Source organism: Grampus griseus (assembly GCF_964374135.1).
Source record: "Grampus griseus genome assembly, chromosome: 7".
NCBI classification, from domain to species: Eukaryota; Metazoa; Chordata; class Mammalia; order Artiodactyla; family Delphinidae; genus Grampus; species Grampus griseus.
In genome coordinates, this window is record NC_139001.1 from 72,120,953 (window position 1) to 72,135,537 (window position 14,585).

The 14,585-nt window shown below is 44.5% G+C and overlaps 1 protein-coding gene across 1 annotated transcript in view; it reads right to left on the reverse strand.

Annotated features, from left to right (window-relative positions):
- Nucleotides 1-13,965, reverse strand: part of TANC1 (tetratricopeptide repeat, ankyrin repeat and coiled-coil containing 1) — a 229,711-nt gene extending 215,746 nt beyond the window's left edge. The window contains exon 1 of the mRNA XM_082658840.1: nt 13,828-13,965. The gene's annotated coding sequence lies outside the window, so the exon portion shown is untranslated. The remainder of the gene's footprint in view (nt 1-13,827) is intronic.
- Nucleotides 13,966-14,585: the final 620 nt, after the last annotated feature.

The following is a 14,585-nucleotide window of genomic DNA, read 5'->3' on the forward strand; positions in this document are numbered from 1 at the left end:
CTCCCAGCCTCTGCTCAGCAGGCTCCCTTCATAGAAAGCCCCTCACTCTCTTCCCCACCTGGCAAAGGGCTAGGCATCCTCCACCTCCGCCCTGAAGCCTTCCCCAGCCCCAACTCCTCCTCCCCTTCCTCCTCCTGGCTCCCGCAGCGCACGTGTCTCTCTAACATTTGTACTCTGCATGCACTTGTCTCCTCAGACTGACACAGAGCTGGGCTTCAAACTTAGAAAGGCACAATGACAGCCCTCAAGAAATATTTGTTGGAAAAATTAATGCAAGACTTCCGCCACCCTTTGACAAGTGCAAACAGTTTCGAATTTGTCAAACAGTTAACACCTTCATGGTAACTTTTTACTTCTAAAACTCCTAAGGATATTATATTCTCTGAGCTAGCTAAGACTGCTCTTAATGAAGAAAGCAAAAAAAAAAAAAAAAGCCCTGTCAAGGTCAAATGCCTATAAATCCCATCAGCTTAGAACTCAATCACTATCCCTCTAAAAATGGTATCTCATCACTGTTTCCACGACGGGAGGGGCAATCACGTTCTTTGATTCCTCTTGGCTTGACGTTTGTACGTGGAGCTGGACAATTTAAGGAGTCCTTCTTGCTTAAACAAAACATTACAGAAAGGAAGGGATAAACAAACTGTTACTTCACGGCAGGAAAAAAGAAGTGTAAAAAAGCTCCAGTGAAAAAAGAAGAAAAAAAAAAAAGCTCCAGTGAGGCTGAACTTGAGTAGCCTCAGGGAATCAAGGTCATTCTCACAGAACAGGTACTACCAGAGCAGGGAGCAGCGTGCGCCCTTGTCTTCGTGAGACCTCTTCTTCCACAAGCCATTAACAAAGCCAAATGCCCCAAGACTTAGAAACACCTGATAGAAGAAAACATATCTCGCTTCACCCATAAATGCCTATTTAAGCAACCTCCAAGCTGTTCCTTGACTTCTGCCGTCCAAAACGTAGGCTGTTCAAACGTAGCCGCTTCCTTGTCTGCAAAATGATAACAACAGCACTCTGAAAAGTTTCTGCGAATGTTATATGAGCTAACACACCCTAAATCCACGTTAAAAGGTATTCAACTGACTTTCATATTCTTCCTCCCGATAACTCAGGCCTCGAACATCATCAGAATTAATCATATTAATTCTCCCTTCCATGAGTCTTTAATAGGGCACAAGCCAGCAAAGAGAGTCCTCCCCCCTCGTGAGGATTCGGGGCCCTTCAGGGAAGCACCGATGCCTCTCCTCTGAAGGGAAGACTGCGCTCCACGTTGGCGGTGGCCCTGTTCATAAATAAACCACACGTAGGACTTGAGTGCGGCACTACAGACTTACTCCATCTAAATAAAATAAAGTTTCTCATTCTAAACCGCACTCCAGCAAAACTCTACATAAGTGTGCGGAGCATCTCATGTTCTCACAGGCTTAGTAAATAAATGGACTTTTTAAATACTGACTTTCATTAAAACCAGAAGGTTTGTTAGCAATATCCTCATGGCAATAATAAAATACCCATTTTATTCTCTGGTTCCTTCTCCTCTATATATTACCATCTAAAAATGTCCCACTTGTTTGTTCAAAACATTTCATATAAACGTCTCACTATTTTAATATAAGCAACTGGGAAATTATGCATAAAGGTTATCTTGAAATCAAGCTCTTATCTGGACTTCTGTAACAAGTACCTTAAAGTTAGCAATTTTTAAAACCCTCAGAACAAACAGAAACATCCATTCAATTACTGATCCAGAAAGCTGAATTTAAAAATTGGGTTAGGGAGCTTCCCTGGTGGCGCAGTGGTTGAGAATCCGCCTGCCAATGCAGGGGACACGGATTCAAGTCCTGGTCCGGGAAGATTCCACATGCCGCGGACCAACTAAGCCCGTGCTCGGCAACGAGAGAGGCCACCGCAATGAGAAGCCTACGCACCGCAACGGAGAAGAGCCCCCGCTCGCCGCAACTAGAGAAAGCCCGCGCACAGAGACAAAGACCCAATGCAGCCATAAATAAATAAATGAATAAAATTTTTAAAAATAAAAATAGGGTTAAGAGGAGAAGGGAGAAAAGGACCTGTTTTGGGCACCTATGAGCCAAGCACACTGCTATGTATAGCTATGTATGTCAGATGGTACAGAAAACCCGAACGAACTTTTTGGCCAACTGAAATATTTTGTGTAGGTTCTCACCTTTAGTCTTGGCACGAACCCTATAAAACAGGAATTACTATTCCATTTTACAGACAAAGCGACAGAGGTCCAGTAAACTACCCATGGTTCATCTGGCTTCAAAGATCATGCTTTTTTCACTATCTCCTATATATTTGTATTTTTTAAAAAGGAGGAGAAAAAAGCAGTGTATATGTGTATATTTTTAGTGTACTACTATAGGTACAAAGCACTACTCTGTCCAAGGCACCTTATTATTCACAACAGGCAAGTTGTAATGTATAAAACAGTATCCCTGCCCACTAAGCAGTAAACATAAGGATATGCTGGGAACTGCCAATGATAGCTTCCGTCCATCAAAGCTACTCTATATATACCATGCTATTCTTCATTAAGACATACAAAACGCCTTTAAGTTTGATTTTTCCCAGACATACAACAAGCACTTGGAAAGATATCAAGGGAAAAAACTTAAATATCAAATTAAGTTAGCGAAGTCAGTTATGATACGAACTTTTATTTACATGTCTGGGTTTCCAACACAATGTACATATAAAATTATCACCCTGAGGGTGTATTTAGACTTATGGCTGTACTTCAAATCAGCATAAGCATTTATCAGAAAAATATTCTGTTAAAATTTATCGAATAGAGGTAGAATTAATGCATATTCCTAAATTAATGTATTTAGAAATAAATCTTTATAGAACAGTGTTTCACCATTATAACTCAGGTAACTTGTCATTCTGAATAAAATTCTACCACCAGAAATGTTTAACACTCAAGCCATTTTACCCAAGAGTCACATGATTTATAGTCTTAAGATATACTGAAAACTTATACCCATTTAACCAGGTCAACTATTCAGAATACCATGGTGTTTCCAACCACAACTGGAATAAATTGAACTTGCACCCCTCCCCCATGATATATTAATAAATTTCCAAACAAACTCTAAGGCATTACTTCTTTTTTTTTTATAAATTTATTTTATTTTATTTATTTTTGGCTGCTTTGGGCCTTTGTTGCTGCGCATGGGCTTTCTCTAGTTGTGGCGAACGGGGGCTACTCTTCATTGCAGTGCTACGGCCCCTCATTGTTGTGGCTTCTCTTGTTGCGGAGCAGGGGCTCTAGGCGCACGGGCTTCAGTAGTTGTGCTCATGGGCTCAGTAGTTGTGGCTCGTGGGCTCTAGAGCGCAGGCTTAGTAGTTGTGGCGCACAGGCTTAGTTGCTCCGTGGCATGTGGGATCTTCCCAGATCAGGGCGTGAACCCGTGTTCCCTGCATTGGCAGGCGGATTCTTATCCACTGCGTCACCAAGGAAGCCCCCATTACTTCTTTATATTTTAAAGAAAGCAACTTATGAATTGCTAAATTAAATTGCCTGCTCCCAAATCATAAGGACCTATTCTTGCGAAAAATATTTAACCTGAATCTAAACGTGCCTTTAGATTAAAGGAAAGCCTCTAGTTTACAGAAAATACAGATGACAAACAAACAAGGTAAACACCAACACAAGGAAACAAATTCAGATATGGTACATCCTACAAGTTCTCTGCTGAAAGTCAGCAGAGGGAGGGAGGAGGTGGTATTTTTCTATATTTAAAAAACTACAGGGACAAAAGCAACAACCCACAGTGCAATATGTAACCCTTGACTGACTGGTTCCACAAAACAGAAATGGTGACAAATGACGTTTGGAGGACAATTAGATAACAGTAAGAAATTACTGTTAATTTTATTAAAAGTGATAATGAGGTGGTGATTTTTGTCCTTAAGTCTTTAGTTAGAAATGCATACTAAAATTTGTCAGCTGAAATTATATGATGCCTCGGATTTGCTTTAAAATATTTTGGCAAATTAACCCAACATTGTCTTCGCTGAAAGATGCTCTGCAAAAAAAGCTTCTACAATTCAATGCACTTGGGAAATACTAACTCCTCTGTTTCCCTTCAAGGACATAGAGAATGAACATTAGAAATAAGGATGCTCAAAAGTCCTGCAGTTAAAAACAAAAACACCTGTTTTACTTTTGTTACCCCAGATCTTCCTGCTTATTTGAACATAAAACCTTGCTTCCCTGCATAATGTCTATTAATTTCCTGAGAGTCCATTTCCATGGAACCCACTTTGGGAACTGCTGCCTTATCTAGCTAAACCACCCTGAGGTAAGGTTCTCTTAAGTCACGTGCAAGCTTCAAGAATCCTGAATAATCAAATATTCACAACTGCATCTATCTGCAACTTAGGAGCCGCTCACCTCTTCTGTCTTTTGAGTCGATAAATTATTATACTTACTCTTTAAGTTAACATGCTTTAATTTATGTCATACTCTTTCTGTAATATGAAATTGCCACTGGAAAATCTCCCTCAAATGGACTTAAATTTCACGTATTCACATCCACTTTCTTGGAAATCTACAATGGAATAGATTTCGAATTCTTAAGTTTCAAACCACACCTAGTTTTCACTCTCAAAAGTATCTTGAGATATTTCAAAGGGTCCCTCCCCAAACCCTCTCCAGAGACTCCTCAAAATCAGTAACTGGCTTCACAGAAAAAAAAACACAAAACAGAACAAAACATAACCTCAAATCAAAACTCTTTCACAGTCCTTCAGGTGGTACTTAAGGGTTCCTAATAACTTACCTCAGAGACCCCCAGATTTCCATCTTTATGCACCAGAAGTGGTCCCATTCTTATAAACGGATCCTATGGGTACTTGAACAACTAAATCCCAAGACAAATTCACCTTACCACAAATTCTACTTACTCCACAGCGAACAGTTTTATAGCAAGCTTTGAGATATCTGTAGTTCATTTGAGAAAAACTGTGTCCTATTCCCCAGTACTTTTAAAAAATCCTTTGGAAATTCACTTAAAAGTAACAAAAATGGCTAACAAAGAAATCTAAGCTAGAAGTCACTACTACGAGGAAAGAATCAAATTTGATGTCTCCCTGGTATCTAGGAAGTCATTTACAACATTCAAAACCCTTTCATATACATTCCGTCATCTGACCCTCAAAACCCTGGAGAGACGCCTGTTTTCCATCATAACATATATATAACATGGCTCAAGTTGAAAGCTGACAACCTGTCAACCCTCAATTATCCTTACCATGGAGAGAATGTCGGCATAAGTAATTTGATTCAGCTGAGCAGTGTAGTGTCCCTCACCTCCTGTCTCTCAGTGGGGATGCTCAGGCCAGACCCTACCACAGGGACTATCACACATGATTTTGCTTGGGGGTACTTGCAGGCAGCTAACTGTCCATAGGCATTTAGATCTTCACACATATCATCCTCCAGGCCTTTCCTATTATCCCACAAGGAGAGTAGACTCTCCTCTGAACTCACTACACCTGCCTAGGATGGTCCAGTAACATCTTTGTAGCATCATCCCACGGAGCTTTCCATTTTCACCCATGCCAGTGTTCCCACATAAAAGAAGGACAACGTGGAACTGCAGGCAACACATATGTGGGCAGACAAAACTGCTTTGGAATAAAGTGACCCTGGTTTGGATCCTGGATCTTCCTGTCTTGGCCACGTGCGCTCCTTGCTCTCAGATCCCTCACATGTACATGGCGCTCTCTACCTCCTAAGGCTGTCAAGGGCTGGGGGAGAGAGACCCTCCCCACGGTAAACAGCATAGAGCAGTGTTTAACAACTGCGGGGTGTCTGCCTGCCTTTCTCCCAGAAGGGGAAACAAGCAATTTTTAAAAATGACTAAGGCAAGCCAGGACCCAACCATCAAGAGGCCTACAGCCCATAGGCAAAGCAAGCAGGCAAACGACTTTTTAATAAAAGACAAAAAGAGAGAAACATTACAATCAACGTACAAGCAATGTGCTGGGGGGATTAAATGGCAGGAACCATTTAGAGGCAGAAGGGAGAAATCAGAAAAATGTGAATGAGAAAGCAATATTTACTTAAGCTAGGCCTTGAAGGACAATGAAAAGTTCAGTGGTGGGGGGAAGGAGAGGACAGCCTCCTCAGAGGCAAAATTGAAACGAAGTAGGACAGTTACAGTCTCAGTGGCAGAGACACATGGAGGACAAGTGGGTGTAGTAAAGAAAGTTACGAATCAGACCACAGAGAATCTTGAAACCTATGAATAAAAGGGGAACAGCCAGGGCTCTTATCTGTCCTTGCATTAGCTATGGTGTTTTCAGTTGCGAGTAACAAAAACTACGTGACAATAAGGGACAATAAGTGACTTACACTGGGGTTTCAAAACCTTTTGATCATGCCGCCCTAACAGTAAAAACATTAAACATGTACCCCAATAATTTATACATAATTAAAACACTAGTTACGAATTACATGTGTATACTAATGTGGTATATACATTATAAAACATCCATCAACAACTCTTTAAAGGATGAGAACGATCCAAACAGTACTCTTAGGTTTATTTGCATTTATTAATACACATCCATGCACAATTTTGGTGCCAACTCATTAAATCTGATTTAAAAGGCATTTCCTAAGAACACGTCTACATGTTCTTATTCCTGTAGATTTACATCATTACCATTCAACTTTCTTTGCAAGAATCTTTTTAAACCACTTGCCTATTTTGTTGTAGTCAGTCTACTTAAAACTAGATGATAGGGCTTCCCTGGTGGCGCAGTGGTTGAGAGTCCTCCTGCCGATGCAGGGGACACAGGTTCGTGCCCCGGTCCGGGAAGATCCCACATGCCGTGGAGCGGCTGGGTCCGTGAGCCATGGCCGCTGAGCCTGTGCGCCTGGAGCCTGTGCTCCACAACGGGAGAGGCCACAACAGTGAGAGGCCCGTGTACCGCAAAAACGAAAACAAAAAAAACAAACTAGATGATGTAACCCATAAATCCATTTACATGGATAGAGTTCACCAAAGACAAGAATAAGAATGAGGGTACCACTGTCAGTTCCACCAGGTTGTAAAATGCCTCCTCTTCCCTCAGGCAACCTTCTATAACCTAAGTGACAAGAAGACTTCCAGATATAACAACCAGTGTCAACTCATCTATTAAATATTAGTAAAGCTTATTTTTTTTTCTAGATAAACTTTTAATATTTTCTTTCTTCCCATATTGGATGGTCTGGCACACTCCACTTTGGAGATCACTGCCTCAAACAATAATAAAAAAAAATTTTCCCACATAAGAAGTTCTGAGTCACAGTGGTTTTAGGGTTGGTTAATTCTGCAGCTAAAAAAAGTCCCTGTGGTCTTAGGCTCCTTCCGTCTTTGTACTCTGTGATTTTCAGAGTGTCAACCTATTTTATTGTACTGACAATCTTAGGTTCTCAATATGGTGGGACCCAATAGTTGGTCAAACACTTAATCATTAACCAGTCACAGGTATGGATGGTATTACTAAGGTTAACTTGGCTTAATCAAGATGCACTCCCTGGGACCGGAGGTACACCCAACTTACCCTGCAACACATGGGCAATGGAAAACTAATCAAAAGCAGCATTATGTTATCAAGCAGTGTGGTAAATTCTTACAGCAATGGGCCCCTGCTATGAATCATGTAACCACAGAGCATGAGCGAGCCTAGACCCAGGCAGAAAAGCCGCCCTGCTGAACCCAGCTCCAATTTCTGAATCCCAAGCAAATAAAGGGTTGTTGGTTTAAGCCACAAGAAGGAAGGGAGGACCAGGATGGGGAATGCTGTGGTATGGGCAAGAAACTATCCCTGCGCCCCAGCACTCTACATATGTAGGACAGTGGGTGAAGAAAGAACAATGCTGTTTCATTTCCACAGAATTTTTAAAGTTCAATCATCTAGTTCAGAGTCAGCAAGCACTCAATAAACATTAAGAATTGATGTTACTAATCCCAAGTAATTTAGTATAAAGCATGGCAGACAGAGGGGAGTATAATGGGTTACATGGGAATAATGACCAACTTCCGAGTTTTTTGCAGTAATTCAATACCCTGTTACACAAGTGCCTGTGCACGAAGCAATTCAAATCCCCACAGAGTATGGAAAAGTCTACTACTCTCAAGACTATAGGGTATATATCACAGGAGCATTAAAAATGTTCACATTATTTGGCATATTGGTATGTTGTTATGACCATCAACACCACTTTTGGAAACATATCCTGCGTTAGACAGCGAGCTCTTTTTGTTTACCCAGCTCTCTCTCTCTACCATTAATAATAACCCCCTTCTTTGTAGGATACTTTGTCTCCCCACAGTCCCATCTTGTGGGTCTAATGGGGACTGCCAACCGTAACTCTCCTTTGGCTGGCATCAGGCCAATCTGGGTTCTCTCCAGGGTTTTCTCAAATTGGAACTGAGAACAAAGAGTCAGTTTCTTGATGATGAGAGGTTTTGAAGGTACCAGCAGCCAGGTACCCCTGTGTGCTGGGCCCTATGATTTTTTAATTTATTTTTTATTGGGCCCTGTGATTTAATGATGAGTAAATCATATCTGAGCCAAAGGGCTCTGATAGCCTGAGAGATATTTCTTTCCAAAACACCTAAATGTCAAAATGGGCTGGTTAAAATAAATTATAGTAATGTATGTAATGGATTTACTAAACAGCCATTAAAACAGTGCCAAAGAAGAATGTACAGATATGACAGGAGAAAAAACACATCCCATAAGTATATACTGTACTTTCAACTGTGCAGATACATTACATGCACCCTTGTGTGTCGAATCTTTTACATATTTCTTCAAAAGCACATGTAGTAGAAGATCCCATTTTTGCATGAGCATATATGCATGAAAAGGTCACAGCCAAGTGTTTCTTAGAGACTTCCCCAACTCCGACTCCAACTCACAGAGGTAATAAGCCTCTGTTCTGGGCGTGGCAGACAGGGTGGTGAGTCACCGTGGTTCTGGGCTGTACGGCTGAACATCCTGGGTTCACATCTATATAGTTGTGACTGGAAGATTTTTACTAATAAATTCCCTCATGGTAGCGGCAAAATCTGTGCTAAAATTCAGGGACTATGCCATCCCTCTGCAACACTTTTCTTGTCCTTGACATTCCTACCTATAGGACTCTTCTTTCCAGAATATTCTCCTTGATCACACACACCTGCAGGAGCCCCTAGAGACAACATCTACCCTAGAAGGGTATCTCTCATCAGTAACACAGCCAACCCAAACCAGAACCCCTTCGACACTGCACAAGATAACGTCTCCCGATAGCCTTCTTTATCAAAAGTCCTCCCCTAACCTTCAAAATCCATTCTCCTCATAATAAAAAACCAGAAGCCATTCTTCTGCTTTGCTGCTCTCGTCCCCTTCTGTTACACTGATAACCAAGTCTCCCAACTTCATTAGCAAATACTGCTTCATAACACTGTCTCTCCACGCACACCTGAAAATGGCAGCCTTTTTATTTTGTAGTCAGCCAATCAGAACTCATTGATGCATCCTCTTCCTGAGGTTTAAACCCCATTGCTTAATATTTTAAAAAGATGGTCTTCTGAGAATAAGTTTAAAGAGCTGAAGATGAACAGGTTGCTCAGACATAAAAGAGCCTATAGCTTAGCACATAATTTTATTTTAGAACCTTTTAAAGAAAATCCATACCAGCTTCCAGATGAGTGTCAAGTTGCACTCACCGCTCTTAAATAGGCAAGCAGGACACAGTACAAACATTTAGAGTCACAGTGAAAATGGGTCACCTGCAGCCTACTACTTCTTTACCGTTAAGCCAATAGCATAAGGGAAGAATTTATTTAGCACAGGAAGTGCTGCAGAATCAGACTTACCCAGACATCAGTAGAAAGAGCCCAAGAAGGATGTCACCAAAAATGGGACATTTATCCAGGCTTTGTAATTCAGCTGAGAGATATCAAGAAGAAAGGCAAATGATATGTTCATTGCTTATTTTAAAAAAGATGTACAGATTTGAGAAGTGATTTCCTTAAGAATGCTGTCTGGGTTACTAGTCTGGATTATAAATCGCACTAGACCCTGAAGCCTCCTTAATAAAAAAGAAGTTGAAAATAAACAAATGGTTAGTTTGAGGTATGTGAATTTCTGAAACTCTCTTGGGAAGAAAGTTTTATTACCATTATTACTGAACTGTTTTTAGTCTCTGACATCAAAGCATAGATGTTAACCCTGGGGTTCTGAAACCCGAATAGCCCATAAATGAAATGCCACATATTAACATTAGTCTGTTTGTCAAGTTTTAGCCAACTTACTTGTGACTCCATGAATAAAGAGAGATATGGGGGTGGGAATAGGGAGAATCAGAAGACCTAGGTTCAAGTTCACCTCCACCATTTATAGATGATATCAAGCAAACTGATCTAACTTGTCCCGCCTCAGTTTACTTAACTGAGGGTTTAAGGATAAAATATGTAAGTAAAGCCCTTTACAAACCCCAAAGTACTATTCTAATATTACAGTACTGGCTCCAGAATGCCTACATTTCTCAAACTACTGGATAGTCACAGAACTTTGTGGTTGAAAGGTAATCCCATTACAGGGATGATAACAATGAGAAAACTAAGGCCCAGAAAGTCTTAAGAGCCTAGTAAATAGACAACATTTGTAAACTGGTGGGAGGTTGGGAAGAGGTTCTAGTTTTTCCACCACTGAAATATGCATTTTAAAGGATGGTTCAAAACAAAGCTATCCTAGGAACTAAAACAAATCTCTCCCCAGCAATACATATATTTCTTCTGCTTTATTTTGCTTTTGTAAACTTTACTCCTGTAACTTACAAGTTAAACAAACTTTTCATCAGAAAGATAAAAAATAAAGCCATGGGCTTCCCTGGTGGCGCAGTGGTTGAGAGTCCGCCTGCCGATGCAGGGGACACGGGTTCGTGCCCCGGTCCGGGAAGATCCCACATGCCGCGGAGCGGCTGGGCCCGTGAGCCATGGCTGCTGAGCCTGCGCGTCCGGAGCCTGTGCTCTGCAACGGGAGAGGCCACAACAGTGAGAGGCCCACGTACCAAAAAAAAAATAAAAAAAATAAAACCATCTCCCTGACTATGAGACTCACAGCCTACTTGTAACCCAACCCAGACAAAAATCTTTACAATTGGGTTAGAAATGTCTAATGGAAACATCGACATAACATGAACCTCCAGCTATGCTGGCAGACATCATTATACTATGGATTACAGTTCTAGCAGCCCAGGGATACTGATTTTAATGTTCCCGGGAGACAAAGAATTAATCAGCAATTCAGAGGGGGGTGTTGCCTAAAAATGAACAATTTAATCGAGAAAATTCCACTGTCTTTAGATTTGTGCCCTCAATCACCCACTATCAAAAACCCACTATGGCACCAAATAAATTGTGTGTGGTTAAAGAGACGAAATGTGCTTTTCTACAGGCTGTTATGGGAAGCAGAAAAAGGCTGACTATGAATCAGTTATGTTTTAGTTCCACGATGGACATAAATTATGACAATTTAGACATTCTGGTGGTTAAACCAAAAAAGCAGGAAAACCATGGCTCCCAAGTCCCAGTAAAAGTTAAGTTTGTGGTATCACAGCTGAAAGACAGGGTCATGAAAAGTGACCTTAAATTTATTTCTGGATTTTCCTGCCTCCACTAAAATCGATGACACTATTTCCCATCTCTTATTGTCAAATCACAACAATCCGGAAGCCTGGACCGAATTCACTTGGCAGGTAACAGGAGCAACCCTAAGAGGAAGTCCTGAAGGATGTCAGATACCATATTTCCTTCACTCCCACATACTTTTCATCTTAATACCTCCAGGATATATTTACGATGAGTTCTGACTGACACTCACCAAGCATTCTGGCTGACACAAATTTTGCAAAAACTGGCATACTCCAAGGGAAGGTCCCTTGTGAGATCTTCAGTAGCTTAGATGAGTAAAACAGTCAGACTACCACTATAATGAACATCTCTCGGTGGCTCATAAATTCTTTCATTCCCAGCAATCAAAAAGCAGCTGTTAAAATCCTGGAATCTTCCTAGTAGCAGATCTTAAATACCTCCAAGCTGGCCAGGGAAGCTTCCCAACTGCTTTCTTCTCCTTCCCCTCCCCCATCCCAGGAGTGCCAGGCTGGCAGGAATAACGATGACCCAGGAAGGAAAGAAAAAAAAAAGGGGGAGGGAGGAAGGGAAGGAGGGAGGGAGAGGGAGACGGGGGGGGGGGAGAGAGAGAGAGAGAGAGAGGGAGGGAGGGAGGGAGGGAGGGAGGGAGGGAGGGAGGGGGAGAGAGAGAGAGAGAGAGTAGCGGATCTGGTGAAAGCAGAGATGCAGACTCCCTTCATTTCCACTACGCAGAAATACCAACTCTCTGTACCAACTCACCAGGTTTCTCCTTTCCTCTCCTATCCCCATCCCCCTCCAAACACATTAACTTCTGCAGTCTGATGGTGTGGCATTTGGAGTTAATGACCTCAGCAGTCCTAAGGCCATTCCTCAAAGATTTTTAACCAGTCACTTCCTTTCCATGCCAGAGCTCGAGGCCCATCCCACGGGAAGACTCAGCTTCCTTTTACCTTGTAACCTGCCCAGACGGCGATGCTCCTAGGGTCAAGTTCAAGATGAAGGTGCCCTCCTAACCTCCCGGAGTTGACTCAAGCAGGGAACAGCGCTACAGAGACGAGTCCCACCCCTCAAGACACGGGGATCTGGGGCTGCCAACAGTGGACTGGAGGGGGTTGGGAGGGGTAGACTGTCGCCGAGCCCGGCGTCCTCCGAAGCCCTGGCCGCGGCGCCGTATTTCTACCTGGCCACCGCCGCATTTCCTCCCGGAGCCTTACACAATAAGTGAAGTAAGTTTTGAGAACGCCAGTCCAGAGACATTTCTGTCTGCAAACTCGGCACACAATGCCTTGGGGCTTCCTTCCTCGCCAGCCGTTCCGGAAAGCTGCCGCGCCAAAGCGGGGAGCCCGTCACACCCACAGCGCTGCGCGCCCGCACCCCAAAGTCCGGCAGGAAAAACGTGCGCCCTGACATAAGTCCCCCCAAAGAAGTGAGCGCTCTTCAGTCTCCAAGAACGGGGGGGGATACACAACCTTGAAACAATTCTCACTCTCCCTAAAGATCTAATCCTAGCTCCCCCCCACCCCCCAAAAAAGAACGTGGATATACTCATCGCAGTGTTCTTGGAAGCGAAGCAATACTTTCAGCCCAGAGTGGGGCAATATGACTCCCTCCGAGGCTTAAGTTCACCCGTCAACTTCGCGACCCACGCTCACCTCCGGGGGCGTCCCGGACCCCGCGGTGCCAGGTGCGCTTCTTCCTCGCCTCCCCCAACCCCAGGTACCAGGCGCAGCCCAGGCCCTTGCCAAGCCCGAAGGCAACAGAGGAGGCGGGAAAGGGGGCGCGGAGACGCGCCGGGCGGAGGTGGTCCAGAAACTCGAGCGTGCAGTCGCGCGTTCCCGGCGCCCCCGAACCCCAGCTCCGCCCGGGGCCGGCTCGGTCCGGCGCGGAGCTGAGGCGAAGGGAAGGTACCGATTCTCCAGAGCCGCCAGGACCGAGGCCCGAGGCGCCCAACAAGTTCGTGCCTATCCCCGGAAAGCTCCCGGGTGTGCCCAGCGAAGGGGGGGCAGGGAGCCTCCAGAAACTTTCCCACATGCCTTTCCACTCTCCCATCACCCTCTCCTCCTCCCGAGACCCCCGCTCCCCTCTGCACCGCAGCAGCTGGCGCTGCCCGGGACGCGCGGAGGCCGGCGGCGGCGCCAGGGCGGCGGGAGTTACCTACCGGGAAAGTTTCCAGCCCCTCGGTGCGGTTCCCCACCGCTAGGGCCGGGCCTCGGGGCGCGGCCAGCTCTGCGCTCCGCGGCTGCCTCTCCGCCAGCTCCCAAAGCGGCCGCTGCTCCCGCAGCTGCCACAGCTCAGGCTGCGCTCCGGCCCGTCCCCCCGCCTCGCACGGCCCACACCGGGGCCTCATTGGCAGCGCGAATCCCCGCCCTTGCGCGTGTTCCCGAAGGCACCTTCCTCTCGCGCGCCCGCCCGGGCCGCGCCTCCCGCGCCCCTCCCCGCCCAGGCTTGCGGCGGCTCCCGAGACCCACTGGGGCCCGGCGCGTGAACTTTCTGCGGGGTGCCCAGCTTCCCCCTTGGGGGCTAGTCCCCCGAGGCTGCGCTTGGTTCCCTGCAGGATTGGACCCAAGATGGGCGATAGTCCATCTTTTTTTCAACCTCTAAAAAAATCAGTGAAGTGGCCTGGCCTCCCCTCCTTGCTGCATTTTGAAAACAGCCGAGGAGGACATATGGGAGCAATTAACCAAGATGAAGTTTTGGTGGATGTTTTAGGGTGACTTGTGTGGCTTTCTTGAATTTTCTCTGCCTCACTTAACTACATACACACTCACTCACTTTCTTGGGCAAGAATGAGCTAAGGCAGATGTAAGGTGTAAAGGGCACCTCGCCTGCTGTGTCTTTTTCTTTCCCGAACGCGAATTAGGGAGGTTTGGGGACCGGTGATTGCCTCGAGCGTCCCCGGGGCCGGGTCCCAACAGC